Source organism: Pristiophorus japonicus, unplaced genomic scaffold (genome assembly GCF_044704955.1).
Source record: "Pristiophorus japonicus isolate sPriJap1 unplaced genomic scaffold, sPriJap1.hap1 HAP1_SCAFFOLD_2294, whole genome shotgun sequence".
Lineage (NCBI taxonomy): Eukaryota > Metazoa > Chordata > Chondrichthyes > Pristiophoridae > Pristiophorus > Pristiophorus japonicus.
In genome coordinates this window covers 8433-26180 of record NW_027252010.1, presented here as the reverse complement: position 1 = coordinate 26180, position 17748 = coordinate 8433, and the positions used below count along the sequence as shown (strand labels likewise).

The 17748-nt window shown below is 49.6% G+C and overlaps 1 non-coding gene across 1 annotated transcript; it reads right to left on the bottom strand.

Moving 5' to 3' along the window:
* Positions 1-15951: 15951 nt before the first annotated feature.
* On the bottom strand, positions 15952-16024 carry trnae-uuc (transfer RNA glutamic acid (anticodon UUC)). Its single transcript has one exon. It is a non-coding gene; the product is annotated as a tRNA-Glu (tRNA).
* Between the last annotated feature and the right edge of the window lie 1724 nt (positions 16025-17748).

The following is a 17748-nucleotide window of genomic DNA, read 5'->3' as shown; positions in this document are numbered from 1 at the left end:
TTGTTAACATCTATTTGCACAGTTAATTCATCCACCTTATGTTGGATACTCCTTGCATTAAGACACAAAGCCTTCTGGCTTGTTTTTTTAACACCCTTTGTCCTTTTAGAATTTTGCTGTACAATTGCCCTTTTTGTTCTTTGCCTTGGGTTTCTCTGCCCTCCACTTTTCCTCATCTCCTTTCTGTCTTTTGCTGTTGCCTCCTTTTTGTTTCCCTCTGTCTCCCTGCATTGGTTCCCATCCCCCTGCCATATTAGTTTAAGTCCTCCCCAACAGCACTAGCAAACACTCGCCCGAGGACATTGGTTCCGGTCCTGCCCAGGTGCAGACCGTCCGGTTTGTACTGGTCCCACCTCCCCCAGAACCGGTTCCAATGCCCCAGGAATTTGAATCCCTCCCTGCTGCACCACTGCTCAAGCCACGTATTCATCTGCGCTATCCTGCGATTCCTACTCTGACTTTCCCGTGGCACTGTTAGCAATCCCGAGATTACTACTTTTGAGGTCCTACTTTTTAATTTAGCTCCTAGCTCCTTAAATTCGTTTTGTAGGACCTCATCCCTTTTTTTACCTATGTCGTTGGTACCAATGTGCACCACGACAACTGGCTGATCTCTCTCCCTTTTTTGAATGTCCTGCACCCGCTCCGAGACATCCTTGACCCTTGCACCAGGGAGGCAACATACCATCCTGGAATCTCGGTTGCGGCCGCAGAAACGCCTATCTATTCCCCTCACCATCGAATCCCCTATCACTATCGCTCTCCCACTCTTTTTCCTGCCCTCCTGTGCAACAGAGCCAGCCACGGTGCCATGAACTTGGCTGCTGCTGCCCTCCCCTGTTGAGTCATCCCCCTCAACAGTACTCAAAGCAGTGTATCTGTTTTGCAGGGGGATGACCACAGGGGACTCCTGCACTACCTTCCTTGCACTACTCTTCCTGCTGGTCTTCTATTCCCTAGCTGGCTGTGGACCCTTCTCCTGCGGTAAGACCAACTCGCTACACGTGATACTCACGTCATTCTCAGCATCGTGGATGCTCCAGAGCGAATCCACCCTCATAGATACACTTAAATTGGCAACAACAATGTTAAAAATTACTCACTGATATAGAAGAGAAAAAAGAAAAGAGAAAAACTATTCACCAATCACTCACCCTCTTGGCTGTGACGTCACCTTTTGATTTCTTTCTACTTCTTTTTTGCCTTCTCTCCCCGCTGCAGCTGCACAGGTACGCCTCTCGGACTGCCGCCGCCTCTCGCTGCCGCTGGGCCTTTATAGGCCTCACCAACCATGCACTCCCGCCTCTCGGACTGCCGACGCCTCTCGCTGCCGCTGGGCCTTTATAGGCCTCACCAACCACGCACTCCCGCCTCTCGGACTGCCGCCGCCTCTCGCTGCCGCTGGGCCTTTTATAGGCCTCACCAACCACGCACTCCCGCCTCTCGGACTGCCGCCGCCTCTCGCTGCCACTGGGCCTTTTATAGGCCTCACCAACCACGCACTCCCGCCTCTCGGTTTGGTTAGCCCAATGTCTATGCAGATTAAAGTTGCCCATGATAACTTCTGTAGCTTTCCGCATCCATAATTTCTTGTTTGATGCTGTCCCCAAACTCACTACTACTGTTTGGTTGTCTGTGCACAACTCCCATGAGTGTTTTCTGCCCTATGGTATTCCGCAGCTCTATCCATACAGATTCCACACCATCCAAGCGAATGTCCTTCCTTACGATTGCGTTAATTTCCTCTTTAACCAGCAACGTTACCCGACCTCCCTTTCCTTTCTGTCTATCCTTCTTGAATGTTGAATACCTCTGGATGTTGAGTTCCCAGCCTTGGTGACCCTGGAGCCATGTCTCTGTAATCCCAATTATATCATATTTGTTAATTGCTGTTGATGCAGTTAATTCGTCCCTCTTATTACGAATACTCCTCGCATTGAGGCACAGAGCCATCAGGCTTGTCTTTTTAACATACTTTCTCCCTTTAGAATTTTGCTGTAATGTGGTCCTTTTTGATTTTTGCCTTGTGTTTCTCTGCCCTCCACTTTTATTTTTCTTCTTTCTATCTTTTGCTTCCGCACCCATTTTACTTCCTTCTATCTCCCTGCATAGGTTCCCATCCCCCTGCCATATTAGTTTAACCCCTCCTTAACAGCACTAGCAAACACTCCCCGAGACATTGGTTCCGGTTCTGACCAGGTGCAGACCGTCCGTTTTGTACTGGTCCCACCTCCCCCAGAACCGGTTCCCATGTCCCAGGAATTTGAATCCCTCCCCCCTGCACTACTCATCAAGCCACATAGTCATCTGAGCTGTCCTGCAATTTCTACTCCGACTAGCACGTGGCACTGGTTGCAATCCTGAGATTACTACCTTTGAGATCCTACTTTTTAATTTAACTCCTAGCTCCCTAAACTCAGTTTTAGGACCTCATCCTGTTTTTTCCTATATCGTTGGTACCTATATATACCACAACAGCTGGCTGTTCACCCTTCCCCTCCAGAATACACTGCAGCCGCTCCGAGACATCCTTGACTTTTGCACCAGGGAGGCAACATACCATTCTGGAGTCTCGATTGCAGCCGCAGAAACATCTATCTTTTCCCCTTACAATAGAATCCCCTATCACTAGAGCTCTCCCACTCTTTTTCCTGCCCTCCTGTGCAGCAGAGCCACCCCAGGTGCCATGGACTTGGCTGCTGCTGCCTTCCCCTGATGAGTCATCTCCTCCAACAGTACCCAAGGTGGTGTATCTGTTTTGCAGGGGGATGACCGCAGGGGACTCCTGCACTACCTTCCTTCCACTCTCTTCCTGATGGTCACCCATTCCCTATCTGCCTGAGTAACCTTTACCCGCGGAGTGACCAACTCACTAAACGTGCTATTCACGACATCCTCAGCATCGCGGATGCTCCAGAGTGACACCATGCGCAGCTCCAGTGCCGCAATGCGGCCTGTTAGGTGCTGCAGCTGGATACACTTCCTGCACATGTAGTCATCAGGAACACTGGAAGCGCTCCTGACTTCCCACATAGCACAGGAGGAGCATGACATGTGTCCGAGCTCTCCTTCCATGACTTAACCATTAGATTACTTAATTTGGCAACATGCCAAAGGTTTCTTGCTGCTAAGAACAAGAAGAAAGACAAAGAAACAGAAAACTACTCACCACTCAACCAGCCAATCACTTACCCTCTTGGCTGTGACGTCACCCTTTGATTACTTGTGACTTCTTTCTTACTTTTGAGCCTGCACCAGCTGAAGCTCGCTGCTCGCTGCTCCTCCAGCCGCTGCTCCTCTGACTGCCGCCGATCCCCGGACTCCCGCTGGGCCTTTATAGGCCGCTGCTCACACCTCCTCCGGTCACTGCTCCTCCGACTTTTGGAAAAAAATAATTCAGTCAGGCAGAGTCTGTATGGATTTATGAAAGGGAAGTCATGTTTGACAAATTTGCTGGAATTCTTTGAGGATGTAATGAACAGGGTGGATAAAGGGGAACCAGGGGATGTGGTGTATTTGGACTTCCAGAAGGCATTTTGACAAGGTGCCACATAAAAGATTACTGCACAAAATAAAAGTTCACGGGGTTGGGGGTAATATATTAGCATGGATAGAGGATTGGCTAACTAACAGAAAACAGAAAGTCGGGATAAATGGTTCATTCTCTGGTTGGTAAACAGTAACTAGTGGGGTGCTGCAGGGATCAGTGCTGGGACCCCAACTCTTTATAATCTATATTAACGACTTGGAAAAAGGGACCGAGTGTAACGTAGTCAAAGATTGGAGGAAAAGCAATGTGTGAGGAGGACACAACAAATCTGCAAAACAACATAGCCAGGCTTAGTGAATGGGCAAAAATTTGGCAGATGGAGTATAATGTTGGAAAGTGCAAGGTTATGCACTTTGGCAGAAAAAATCAAGGACAAGTTATTATTTAAATGGAGAAAAATTGCACAGTGCTGCAGTAACAGCGGGACCTGTGGGTACTTGTGCATGAAACACAAAAGGTTAGTATGCAGGCACAGCAATTGATCAGAAGGCCAATGGAATCTTGGCCTTTATTGCAAAGGGGATGGAGTAAAAAAAGCAGAGAAGTCTTGTTGCAGTTATAAAGGAGATTGGTAAGGCAAGACCTGGAATACTGCGTGCAGTATTGGTTTCCATATTTAATACTGATTTACTTGCTTTGGAGATGTAGAATTTACCAATATTTCGCAAAGATTCCTTGTATCTGTTCCCCTGCAGAGGAGAAGAATCCCTTTCTCGACTTTTAAAATGGAAGGACAAACTTCGGGACACAAATGAGATTAAAGAGGAAGACGAGGCCTGCAGGGGATAAAAGGGGATGCATTCATGGAGCCCCCACAGTGTTTTAACTCATAAGAAAGAGAATTTAATTTGTACCTAAATTAAAGGAAGCCTGAGATCCCCTAAACATCTCTGGGAAGCAGCATATCAATTTTAAGATTCTACAACATTTTGGCTGCGAAAAAAGAGTTGCCGAATACATAACATGGGGCTAACCTCTGTGAAGCAAATTCGTGTATTAAGGATCCCAGACTGTCTGGGGGAACTATGCAACACCAATTCACCCCCAAATAGATAATCAAATTACCAACCATTATCGAAATGACACAACTCAATCAACTTACTGCTGAACAAGCCCGACAAATTCTGACAAAGAAGAGAGCTCAAAACTAATGAGCAGCTGCCTTGAAACAAAGAGCTGGGCCAGATTTGGTGGGAGATAAGGAAGCCTTTTTGGGATATATCTATTCCCAGTTTTACAAGGAAAAGAACACAAGCAGCCGGAAGTGGGGAGTGAAGAAATGGAGTAGTGGAGAAAACTGCAAGAAATCATCAAGGACCGACCGAGCATGCAAACAGCACGAGGCCCACGAAACGGAAGGTTGTCAGCAACCAAATTGACAATCCGGGCCACCACAACCAGCGAAACGACCAACCGAAACCAACTCAGCAAAAACCGAAGAATCAACATTCATTTCCACTCTACAATCTACTTCTGAACAACCAACGGGTGAGAAATTACCAAAAAGGACTAACTAAAACTATTCCTAACCAAAGAAAGTGGGTACTTACTCCATACATCCAAAACGCAACTTACTGCATCACCCCAACTGAAGACTACGCAGTCTGAAATCCTCTCCTCCGTCCGGGATACGGCTCGCCTAGAAGGCCAAGTACAGTGAACCCCGAAACCGCGATTCACCGGCAACTGTCAAATGCGATTGGTGAGCATAGCTCCTGAACCCCCAGAGCTATAACTTAGTTCGTCAGGGGAATTGAGAGAGCGGGAGGCTGGGATAACTTGTGTAAATGTATCTGCATTCTCCTCTTTACCCCATTTAGAGTTTAAGCTGTATTCTTTTCCCCATAGGCTGTATGTTGACAATTTATTCAACATGTTGTACCCCTTAGTGTCTATTGCTATTACTATTCTGTGTGTGTTATTAAAGATGTGCCTTTTACTTCCTTTTAAACACAATAAAGCCATACCTGCTTCCTATCTTGAAACCGATTGTTTGCCCAAGTCTGTCACAGCCCCTTTATAATTCAAGTGTCTAGAACCAAGGGTGTGAGAGCGATTCATTTAAGGGCAGAAGGGAAAGCTGACCCTCCGAAAACCATCCTTACTTAATGGTGACCACCAAGGGCCTCTGGGGCAAGGGACGTGATAAGAGAGAGAGTGGTTTCATGAAAAGAAGCAAAAAGGAAGAGGAAATTTCCTCTTATCTGTTTAAGAGGTAAATGTGGCTAAGGAGTGGGTACTCGATCTATTGCATGCTGAGCGTCCAGAAGATGCTGCAGCTCAATGGACCGAGAGCAAGGACCATAAAAAGTCAATAGAGAAGGCGATTTGGCTAATTTGCCTTCAGCGACAGATCCGGCTTCTAGATGAGGAGAATGAGAAATTAAAGGGAGTATTGAGGCAGGCAGAAGAGAGGTCCAGTGCAAGGGACACAGTCGGGGAAAGGCTGTGGACTGAGGTGGGACAGTGAAAGGAAAGTAGAGAGCTCACTAAAGAAAGGCACAAAACCAAACTGGACCTTTTACAGTGTCAGATGATTGAAGCCAAGAATAGCGAACTTGCATTGCGGGAATAGAATTCCTGCCTCGCCAAGCAAGTTAAAGATTATGGGGAGAGGGTGAAAGACATTCAGGTAGCCTATAAGGTAGCCAGTACCAGGGAATTTGAGGCTGGTGACCATGGCCCCCGCCAACAGCTGATCCAAGGATTGAACCTTGCTCTATCCCGGGCTAAAGGCATGGTGTGCCTGATAAACCCGGGTTTAGCCCAGGAATACATGGTAGAGCAAGGAGAAACCCCGCAGTCACCGCCTGCAGCTCCCGGGAACAGCCCAGAGCAGCGGGGGTGTCAAGCAGAGTGCAGGGCAGGTAACGATTGCGAACTACCAACACCGGCGGCCCCGAGTTTTAAATCGGTTTGGTAGCAGGGGGAAGCAGGCGAGTCAATACAAGGAGGGCTGGAACCAGGGCCAATGCACTCGGTCCGGCAGCAGACGTTTGGCCCACCTGGTGCAAATGGGGCAGCAGGACGCCTAGTAAGCAATTTCATAGCCCCCATGACACCCAAAAACTGAGGGCTATGATAGGCCACCTAAGTAAGCTCACCCAACAGGGGGATCCCTCGGTACACTTCCTGGAAGTGGAACACACAGGGGATATTAACGGGTGCAATTATTCAGAGCAGGCTAAGCTGTTGCTCCTCTCACTAGACACCAAGCTGTGCAATTCCCTCTCTGCAGACAGCAGAAAGGGGCGAAACACGTACGCTACGGTTAAGGAGGAGGTACTAGAGGCCATGGGTATGAACGACGGGAGTCCTTTCTCCCGAGTGGAGAAGACAGTGCAGCTCCATGGGGAGACTCCACAGGCTTTCGCCGACAGGTTGTGGCCGGTCTACGAAAGGGCCTGTAGTGGTGTTCTTGACCGGGCCCACCTGGCCCCTAACGAGCTGGCTCACTGGCTCCGCAGCCTGGTGGCAAACAGCTCACCTGGAACAAAGGCAAAAGCCCAGGTCTGGTTCGATCCAAGAGATCCCAGAACCACCGGGGAGACAGTGGTCTGACAGTTGACCCTGGCTTACCGGAACGGGAAAGTCCATCAGATTAAACCCAGCCAAGGCAAGAGAGAGTGGCATCAGGAAGGTGGGAATCCTCCCCACAAAGGGGGTGAATGTTTTGGGTGTGGGAAAAGTGGGCAATGGAGGAAGGACTGTAGGAACCCATGGAAAGAGACTCAGGGAAAGGCCACTTCAGACCCAGCCCGTAAGGCCGGGGCAGGAACACCCGACTCATATGAGACACTCGTAGCCACCCTACAGACACTTATAAATGGACTGGGAGCAGTAGCTACCGCAACCGGTACAGTAGCCGGTACGGTAAATCCCTCTGCTCCAACCCACCCATGTGTATGACTAGAGCCAGCGCAGCCTGTGTACCTGTGTTCCCTAGAGTACGATGCCTGGAAGAGACCGTGCGTTACGATGGAGGTGGAGAAAGTGAACGGGACCTACCTGCTAGATACTGGTGCTTCCTGCACCCTTGTACATGCAGATAACCCGGCTACATCACCTCTATCGAACGGGGTCCCGTACCGTCTAGTGGGGTTCACAGGCAACGAGCAAACTGGTTCGTTTCCCATCCCGCTCACCATTCAGTTGGGGACACTCAAAACCAAATGGAAGTGTGTCCTGATGAAATGGGAGCAGGAGGGAAAATGTATCCTGTCGGGCTGATTTTATCATTAGCCACTAGATCCTTTTGGATCTGAGGATCCACTGTCGATGGGGAGCCATAGAGAAAGACAGGGAAGGTGAGCTGGCGGTGATCCCAGAAAAAGAGGCCAAGGGAACGTTGTGTACCGTGAAGCCAAAGGAGGGTTATGACTTGGAATTACTGGTCAGTAACACCCCAGTGGAGTACCAGGCATATGTACGGGCACACCTTGCAGCATTCGCCACCCACAAACATGACTGTGGCAGGGTAACAGGGTTGGAAGTTAGTATAGAAGGGGACCCCATGACCCAACCACAAAAGCAATATAACTTCCCCAGGGAGGCAGAGGTAGTCCTGACAACGGCGCTGGGATCACTGGTAGAGCAAGGGGTGTTAAGACCGATAGCAACCCATGTGAACTCTCCACTGTGGCCGGTTAAGAAACCGGACAACTCATGGAGGGCCACCGTGGACTATCGAGTACTAAATAAGAATATCCCTGCCTGTGCACACACTGTAGCAGCCGTAGCGGACCTCAGAGGGAGTATTCCAGCATCCGCGACCACTTTCACGGTGTTGGACATTTCAAATGGGTTCTGGTCCATTCCTTTAAAACGGGAGGACCAGTACAAGTTCGCCTTTACCTTTAAGGGCCAACAATACACGTGGAACTGTCTTCCCCAAGGCTTCCACAACAGCCCCAGCATTTTTCACCAATGCATGGCGAACTGTTTAAAGGGCTTTAGCAGACCCCAGCAGTTGGTTAGTATGTGGATGACCTGCTCCTGTTCACCGATCAGGGGGAGGAGCATGGCCCACTGCTGGCTGAGCTGCTGGAGCTGCTAAAAGAAGAAGGGTTAAAGTAAAGCCGAATAAGGCACAGATCGGCCAGAAGGAAGTCAAATTCCTGGGGCTGACTGTGCGCGCTGGGGAACGGGCCATAGACAAGGCTAGAAGGGAGGCAGTACAGGAGTTACCAGCCCCCAACACAGTGACAGGGGTAAGATCCTTTCTAGGGCTCACTGGGCACCGCAGAGACTTCATTGAGGATTACGTAGCCACCGCAGCCCCTCTGCTCAGGCTCCTACACAAGGGGGTAGAGTGGGACTGGGATGAGGGTTGCGAGGCAGCATTTAATCAGCTCAAGAAGGACTTGCAGACCGCGCCAGCCTTAGGAGCGATAGATGTAGGAAAGGAGTTTTTCCTGGAGGGGCAGCCAGCGGGGACAGGTGAGCTCAGTGCTGCTTCAAGAGCGGCACGGCCAGCTGAGACCGGTGGTTTACTCCTCCAGGATCCTCACAGATGTGGAGAATGGGTACTCCCACTGTGAGAGACACCTCCAAGCCACACATTGGGCAGTGAAAAGATCCTTGATCTTCACGGGAGGGTCTCCTCTTACACTCCTAACCCACCACACACCTACTCAGATGCTCCTAGATGGGATGATTAAGGACGGGACGATGAGCAGTGCCCACATTGCTCGCTGGACCCTGCTCCTCTCCCAGATGGACCTCACAGTAGAAGGCCCCCATGAGCCAAGGCTCGCAGCCAACCTAATCTACCCACAGGTGCTCCATAGAAGGGGTATGGGAGGTGAACATTGGCCTTCGGGCTGGGTTACACCCTACAGGCCGGGACATCTACGTGGACGGGTCCAGCATGGTATCTGCTGGCAAACGACTCACTGAGTGCGGAGCCTATGACCCAAGGTCAGGTATTGCCCTGGCAATCAATCTCCCCACCACCATGAGCGCCCAGCATGCTGAACTGTCCGCCGTAATGTACGTGGTGACCCACCCCGAGGAATTCCCTACCCCGTACACGATTTGCTCGGAGAGTATGTTCACCTGCAATTCGTGTACAGAGTACCTGACTATATGGTCCCGTCGCGGATACACGTCCGCTGACGGGAGACCCCTGGCAATCAAGCCCCTGCTGGAGAAAATCATGACAGCGGTGGGGGAAGAAGGAAAGGTCTACATGCATAAGGTGAAGGCCCATTCAAAAACCGAGCCCCGTGCAGAGGGAAACCAACAGGCTGACAAACTGGCCAAAGAAGGTGGCCGCACGGTAAAGTTCTGGGACCCCTATGACACCGGCCGCATAGCAGCGGTCAAGAATAAGAACAGGGCAGCAGAGAGTACAGGGATAGCTTTGGCCCCGGACTTAAAAACAGTTCAGGCACAGGACCCGGTCCTGAAAGCTGTCCTGAACGCGCTAGCTAGAGGAGAGAGAGTAGAAGGTCCGTACGGCACAGCAGCCATTACCGTTAAGGAAGGCATGCTGTTTAAAGAGGGACAATGGGTCGTGCCACAGCAGCACCAGAGGGAATTCATAAAACTGGCCCATGAGGGTCCAGGAGCGGGACACCCCGGGCCTGAGACCACCTGGCAATGGGTGGAACAGGCAGGATGCTGGCCGGGACTCAGGGAGGATGTCCGTGGGTTCTGTGCGAACTGCCTGGTGTGTCTGCGAACAACCCTGACCCCCAGAAAAGGAAGGTGTCCCTAGGACACGTCAGGAGGGTAGAGGGACCATGGCAGTCAATCCAAATTGACTACATCGGGCCCCTACCCACCGCCCAGGGTGGCTACAAATACTGCCTAGTCCTGGTGGACGTGTTCTGAAAATGGGTTGAAGCCTTCAACTGCCGAACAGCCACCGCACTAGGGACAGCTAAGATTCTAGTGAGGGAAGTATTCTCCCGGTGGGGACTCCCACAGTATGTGGATTCGGACCAGTGGAGCCATTTCACCGGGCAGTTATTGCAGGCAACCCTTAACGTGCTCGGCATTGAGGGGAAATGGCACATTGCCCACAATCTACAGTCATCGGGTAATGTGGAGCTTTTAAACTACACCATTAAAGAAAGGCTGCGGAAGGAGACAGGAGACTCACCCCAAAAGTGGGTGGAGGTCTTACCGTTGGTCTTAATGGGGATCAGAGCCAGCCACTCAAAGAGCACGGGGTATTCCCCATGCGAGCTCATGACTGGCCGGATCATGCGGACCCCCACCCATGTCCTAGCCCCGGTGCTCACAGAAGGTCAGCTCAGAGAGGTGAACTGGGACTGGTTTGTCAGGAACCTGTTTGAACACCTCAAACAGATTCACTGGCAGGCTGCTAGTAACATGGGCAGACAGCATCAGAGTAACCGATTGCTGCTAGAACCCAGCAAACACCACGAATGGGAGATAGGAGGCCAGGTCATGGTGAGGAACCATGCTCGGGTCGGGGTTTGTGAAGCATTATATATGGGGCCATACAGCATTGTCGACAAGGCAAGCCCGATGGTCAGTGCCATAATGCTGCCCCGCTGTACTAAGTGGTTCCAATCAACCAGTGCAAGCTCTACAACCCAGGGTCAGCCAAGCACAGAGGGCAGCCGGGAGGGGTGAACCGTCCTCAGGACAGGGACCCTCCGTTGGCCGTCCCCGACGGTGGAGGGCCCACAGGGAATGTGGCAGGCTCAGAAACCGTGCCTATAGGGACGGTGAATTGCAGTACTGGAGGGGCTATCCCACCCATCGTTTGGGATTCGGACGCACCCCCAGTAACCCAAGCCCTGAGAAGGACCCTCCGTACACCAAGGCCAAAGATACCGTGGTCACCGGCATCTGAGCCTCAGCGATTCTACCCTAGGAGAAGGGCAGCCTGACAGGAAAGGCCGAAGGTCAGAAGTACAGAGGCCACTCAGAGAAGGGACCCCCAGCCAGCCGCCTCCAGCGGTGAGGGTCTCACAGGAGCAGTAGCATCGAGTTGTCCCAGAGACAAGGGTCTGCAGCTCACCGGCTGCGGGGAAACCCTAGCATCCAGGCGGCTATCAGACCGCACCAGGCATGGGCCTGACAGGGACTAACCAGGCCACCCGCAGACGGGTGGCGGCTGTACATAGCTCTAATTTTTAGTCTAAGGTAGCTGACTGCACCATTTTACATTTTAAGGTTTAGTTTAGAATTGAGGGTAATGTTGTAGTAATGTTTAGGTGATTGTTTTGAGTTTGTCTTGTGTGTCAGCCAGCCTGAGAGCAGTTCTCAAGGGCAGGATCCAGACATTACCAGGTGATGGACAAACCTCAGGAGACCAATTGATGTTTTTTAATTATAATCTATGTTCTTCCTTCTGTAATGTGGTTGTACGTTGACTACATGCTGGTGAATATAATGTCATTGAAATGAAATGTAACTGTGCTGAAATGCAATTGTAGGGATGGAACCCCCTCCAAGCTGGGAGGGTGTAAACGTCAAAAGTTTGTACATGTTAAGGGAAAAGTGTGTATCTGTGGTGATGTTGCATAAGTGTAATGCATATTTTGGTATTAGTTTAGTTAATTTACGGGGAAGGTTATTTCTTGAGAGCCAGGAACATTGCTCACCTGGAAGATGATACCATAAATGACATGGTATCACAGGGGGGGAATGTAGAATTTACCAATATCTCGCAAAGATACCTGGTACCTTTCCCCTGCAGAGGAGAAGAATTCCTTTCTGGGCTTTTAAAATGAGTTTAAAGGGGCAGACGACGCCTGCAGGGGATAAAAGGGAATGCATTCATCGAGACCCCCCCCCCCCCCACAGTGTTTGGACTCATAGGAAAGAGAATTCAAAATGGACCTAAATTTCAGAAGCCTGAGATCCCCTAAACATCTATGGAAAGGAGCAGATCAATTTTAAGATTCTACAACATTTTGGCTGCGAAAAAGAGTTACCGAGTACAGAAGGTGGGGCTAAACTCTGTGAAGCAAATTCATGTATTAAGGATCCCAGACTGTCTGGGGGGAACTATTCACCCCATAAGAGATAATCGAATTACCCAATCAAGCACAATGGAAATCATGGTCAGGAAACTGGACAATCCTCAAACAATGCAAAACCAGTGATAGCACATTCTCACACCCTAATCGAGTTACTGCCGACAAAGGAGTCATTTGAAAATCAATGGACAGAACAGTTTAAACAGAGCCCAAGAGATTTGATGGGAGATAACAAAGCCTTTTTTTGTGGATATATCTATCCCCCAGTTTTACAAGGAAAAACTAACAGAACATAGACTGGAACTCGCACTGACTCGAACAAGGACATAGACTGGAACACAGACACAGACACAAGCAGCCTGCTTCCTCTGCAGTGAAGAAATGGAACAGTGAAGGAAACTACCAGAACTCATCAAGAACTGACCGAGCACGAGGCCCACGAAACGGAAGGTTGTCAGCAACCAAATTGACAATCACTCTACAATCTACTTCTGAACGACGCAACTGGGGAGAAATTACCAAAAGGGACTAACTAAAACTATTCCTAACCAAAGAAAGTGGGTACTTACCCCATACATCCAAAACGCAACTTAGCATATCAACGGACGCACCCCAACCGAAGACTACGCAGTCCGATGTCCTCTCCTCTGTCCGGGGTATGGCACGCCGAGAAGGCCAAGTGCAGCGAACCCCGAAACCGCGAATCACCGGCAACTGTCTAAAGGGATTGGTGAGCATAGCTCCTGAACCCTCAGAGCTATAACTTAGTTAGTTAGGGGAATTGGGAGGTGGGAGGCTGGGATAACTTGTGTAAATGTATCTGCATTCTCCTCTTTACTCCATTTAGAGTTTAAGCTGTATTCTTTTCCCCACAGGCTGTAATTTGACAATTTATTCAATGTGTTGTACCCCTCAGTGTGTATTGGTCTGTGTGTGTTATTAAAGGTGTGCCTTTTACTTCTTTATAAACACAATAAAGCCATACCTTCTTCCTACCTTGAAACCGATTGTCTGTCCAAGTCTTTTACAGTCCCTTCATAATTCCAGTGTCGAGAACCAAGGGTCAGCGAGCGATTCGGAACCACTCATATAAGGTCAGAAGGGAAAGCTGACCCCCTGAAAACCACCCCTTACACTGCCGGCCACAACTCCTTCATAACCGATCTTATTCCTCTCACTACTTCTTTACCCATGGATTCCTCGTGAGGTTGTGGTGACCTGAAATTTCTAAAATCTTAATTTAAAACTAGAACTCTTCAACATTCTTAAACTCATATCGTGCTATTATATACATCTGCCACCCGTCTCCGACTGGCCAAGTTAATCCCTGTTCTTCTCCTTCCCTTATTCAGCCTCTGGTTTGCCTGTGTGGCCGGCGGTAAGGCGGTCTGTACCGCAGGACCCAGAGTGTTCTGACTGGAGGTGTGCCTGAGTCCCACATTATCGGGGGAATGGCCCCTCTGGGGCAACAACACACTTCCCCTTTAGGTGTGGCTGCTGAGTTCATTTCATTAACTGAGGGTTCTGCACAGCCGGGGGCTGTCGGCTGGGGACTCTCAGTTAGTGGCTGGTCCACCACGACCTCTCCTGTGAGTCCCTCACCGCCGAAGGCTGCCGGCTGGGGATCCCTGTCCGTAGACTGATCCCTGATCTTCGGTATTCTCTGACGGATGGGCAACCTCCCGGGGCTGACCCACTGAAACTGGGGCACTGGTGACCACGGTGTCTCCGGGAAGCGAGCCGGGACAGCTTTGTCAGGAATCTGTTTGAACACCTTAAACAGATTCACTGGCAGGCTGCTAACAACATGGGGAATTAACTCAGCACTTTCGCTAAAGTGTTCAGGACAGAACTCGCCCCTGAGCATGTATGAGGAAAAAGCTCCAGAAAATATTCTCGGCCAGGGAGCGTCCGCTTGTGAGGTGAACGTGTTAAGCGCGACACTGCGGAAACATCTCCACTTTCAGCACCAGGTCAGACAGAAATGTGAAGCGAGCAGGTGGCCTGCAGAATCCCAATTTTAAGGAGTTGGTCGTGGTGTCAAACAAAGAGTTTCACTAAATGATTAAAAATAAGAAATGTCAAAGTCGAACATGCATCTCCAGAGGAGACTGCGATCTGAACGCAGCACTTTAAACCACTCCGCCACCCTGAGTATTCAATGCTAGATGTGGCCACCTGCAGATTGATTTTGAACTTTTGTGTCCTGACACATGAAATAAATGAGGGCAGCAGGCGTATCTCTGCCTGACACCGGGGAAACAGTGAGATAGATCTTGGCGCAAGGGTCTGGTTATTGCCAAACAGCAAAGAAAATATTTTCTGGAAGAACAATGTTGAAAATAATTACAACCCCAACATGACGAGAACACACAACCTTTCGATTTGGAGGCAGGCATGCTACCATTGCCTGACAAGGTCGACACATGAAGTCTGCGATGTTCGGCGATATGAAGGTTTCACAATGCAAGGGGCTTTAAAATCCCCGCCCATTCCCACCAGGTATCAGAAGCAGCGCTCACCTGTCAGTCGCCGTATGTTTTTTTCTTAAACTTTTGTATTGTTTTCACGGGAAAGCATCATTAATTAACCCCTCACCTTCTTTTGCACAATGAAAGAAATGCTAACTGAGGGAGAGTCGATACTTCAATCATTTGTCCTATGCTTTGGGGAGGGGCAGGGAAGTGGACCTGAGTCCATGATTGCATCGGCCATGATCGTATTAAATGTCGGAGCAGGATCGAGGGGCGTATGGTCGACTACTGCTCCTATTTCTTATCTTCTTATGTTCTTATGCATGTTGACCCATTTTACTCACTGTATTTTAGGAGTCTGGTTCAAAATCTTCATTGCTGATGACACCAGGAATCTGGGGCAACTTTTGTCAAATTTAACAGCACCGGTTATTCCTACCATTCACAGAAAATAGAATCAGTAGTGAAGATAAAATTCTACGGTGCTCATTTTCAGATTCAATGCAGTAGGATTTCAAATAAAGTAAAAGAATTTTACAGTGAAAAGATTTAGAAGTGTTACTTGTATTTGTGTCTTTAATTAAACTTTGTGGCGTCTGATTCCCGTTCATGCCATTGCTGAAGAAGAAAGGAAGGTTTGACGTTGACCAGACTGCACTGCCCCTGATATTTGTGGGCTCATCCTTTATATTCAGTAGTTTGTCGCTCTTTGATGGGCTGCAGTGTAGCGGATATCACGTTGGCCTCACACGCGAAAGGTCCCCGGTGGATCCGTTTTCTCTCACTGAAAGTTATCTATTTATTGGTTAAATAAAGAGCAATTCAGGAATAAGGGAACCCTTTTGCCAGGAGAATAAATAGCAAATAAAAACAGCAAATTCTGCAAATCTCAGGAAATCAGGCAGCATTTGCCAGGAGACTGAACTCGCCTCCGATTGTTCCCATTTGGCAAGTTTAAACAAAATGTTTCTGCCTGGGATCGAACCAGGGACCTTTTGCGTGAAAAGCAAACATGATAACCACTACACTACAGAAACCACTGGTACAACAACTCCAAAAGAGGGGAGCTGACCAATGAGCTCCCTCTGCGCTGATCGGGAATGAGGAGGCTCACCTGAAACAACTTCTGTCCCACACTGCAAGTTCTCAATCCTTCTCCTCCACTGCCCTTTACAGAAATGTCACGGATCACCCAGCCACCGTGTTCACTTCCACATCCTCACAGTGGAGCCACAGAGGCTCCTATCGTCTCCCCGCGATCAGCGAACTCGCCCTGTTTACTAAATTAAACCCCGAACACGTGCCCGGCAAAGGGCAGGAGAAGCCAGATAGTCTGTAAGCTCGGTCTATCACAGAAAGTATTGGTATTCATGGTGATTACAGCAATTATTAATCGTCTCACAGACCTCAATTATTTTTATGCGATGAATTGATCGAGTATCGTTACCAGGTCAGTGCGGCAGATCTTAACCCCTCGACTACCAGGGAACAGTTATGATAGATGTTGATATATTTATATATATTTATATAAGAACCTGAATATCAACGGCTAGCTACCTTGACCTCATGGCGAACAGCAGTGCATCTAACTTTGAGTGAAGTAAATTGTTCCACAATGAAACCCATTTCATCTTTTGTTCCCTTTTAAACACTAGAAACTGAGACAGGGGGAACAAATAGAGAAATAAAAGCACAGGGATAGAGACAAGAGGAAGAGAGAAGGGGAAATATACTGCCCCCACCCAGAACTAATGCAGAAACCCCTCTGCTGCGCTCGGGGTGGCCACCCACAGCCTGGATACACTAACGGGAGAACACCAGCGGCAGGTCGGGGCCATAAAAGGAACGGCGAGCGGCCCTGGGAGCAGCTTGGAGGTCCCGGGAGACTACTCCAGGGAGCAGCGTGAGCTGGTGGAGGAGGGCGGCGGCAGCGAAGAGTGACATCATCAAGGTCCAGGTCAGTGATTGGAGCGTGGGCAGATACAGCAGGAGCGGCGAGATCGGGGCGAAGGAGCGGCGAGAGACTGTAGAGGGATGTGATCAGGGCCCAGGGGAGGCATGAGTTCAGGGTCAGGGGCCCAGGGGCAGCACGGGCCAGCCCACACTGCGATATGTGTGCACACTGGGTCCGTGCAGCAGAACTGGTCTCCAGTCGTCTTATTTAACCCTTGCCACTGGACCAAGACCTCGCTCTGTCAAGTCCGTGTGATGGCTGGTGTGCAACGGCCACCACACGTTAAAAAAATCCACGCACAGGCATCTTCCACCCTTCAACATACATTTCAGGACCTGGAATATTGAAACACCTGTGAACTCATCCTTTTTTGGCGAGGAAGCAAGTCATCCTCTCTTCGAGGGATTGCCTATGATATGATGAACTGGATTTGCTGCAGTCCGCGGGCAGCAGGTGATGAAAGCGGGCGTGAGAGGGTGAGTGACAGGTGGGCACTGCTTCTGATGCTGTCTGACCCACGGTGGGAGCGGCCGGGGATTTTAAAGCCCTTTCATTGCACCAATGCAGGGTAAATGAAACTGTGTTTCAGGAACCTTCATGTTTCCAAACATGGACAATTTGCACTGTAGACCTCGTGGTGCAACGGTGGTGTGTCTGACTCCCGATCAGAAGGCTGTGTATCCAAATCATGTCGGGATTATTGTTCTTCAAAAGTTGCAAACTTCTTTGCTGTTTGGCTATAACCTGACACTTGCTCCAATGTTTGTCTCACTGTTTCCCTGTTGTCAGGCACAGATATGCCAGATG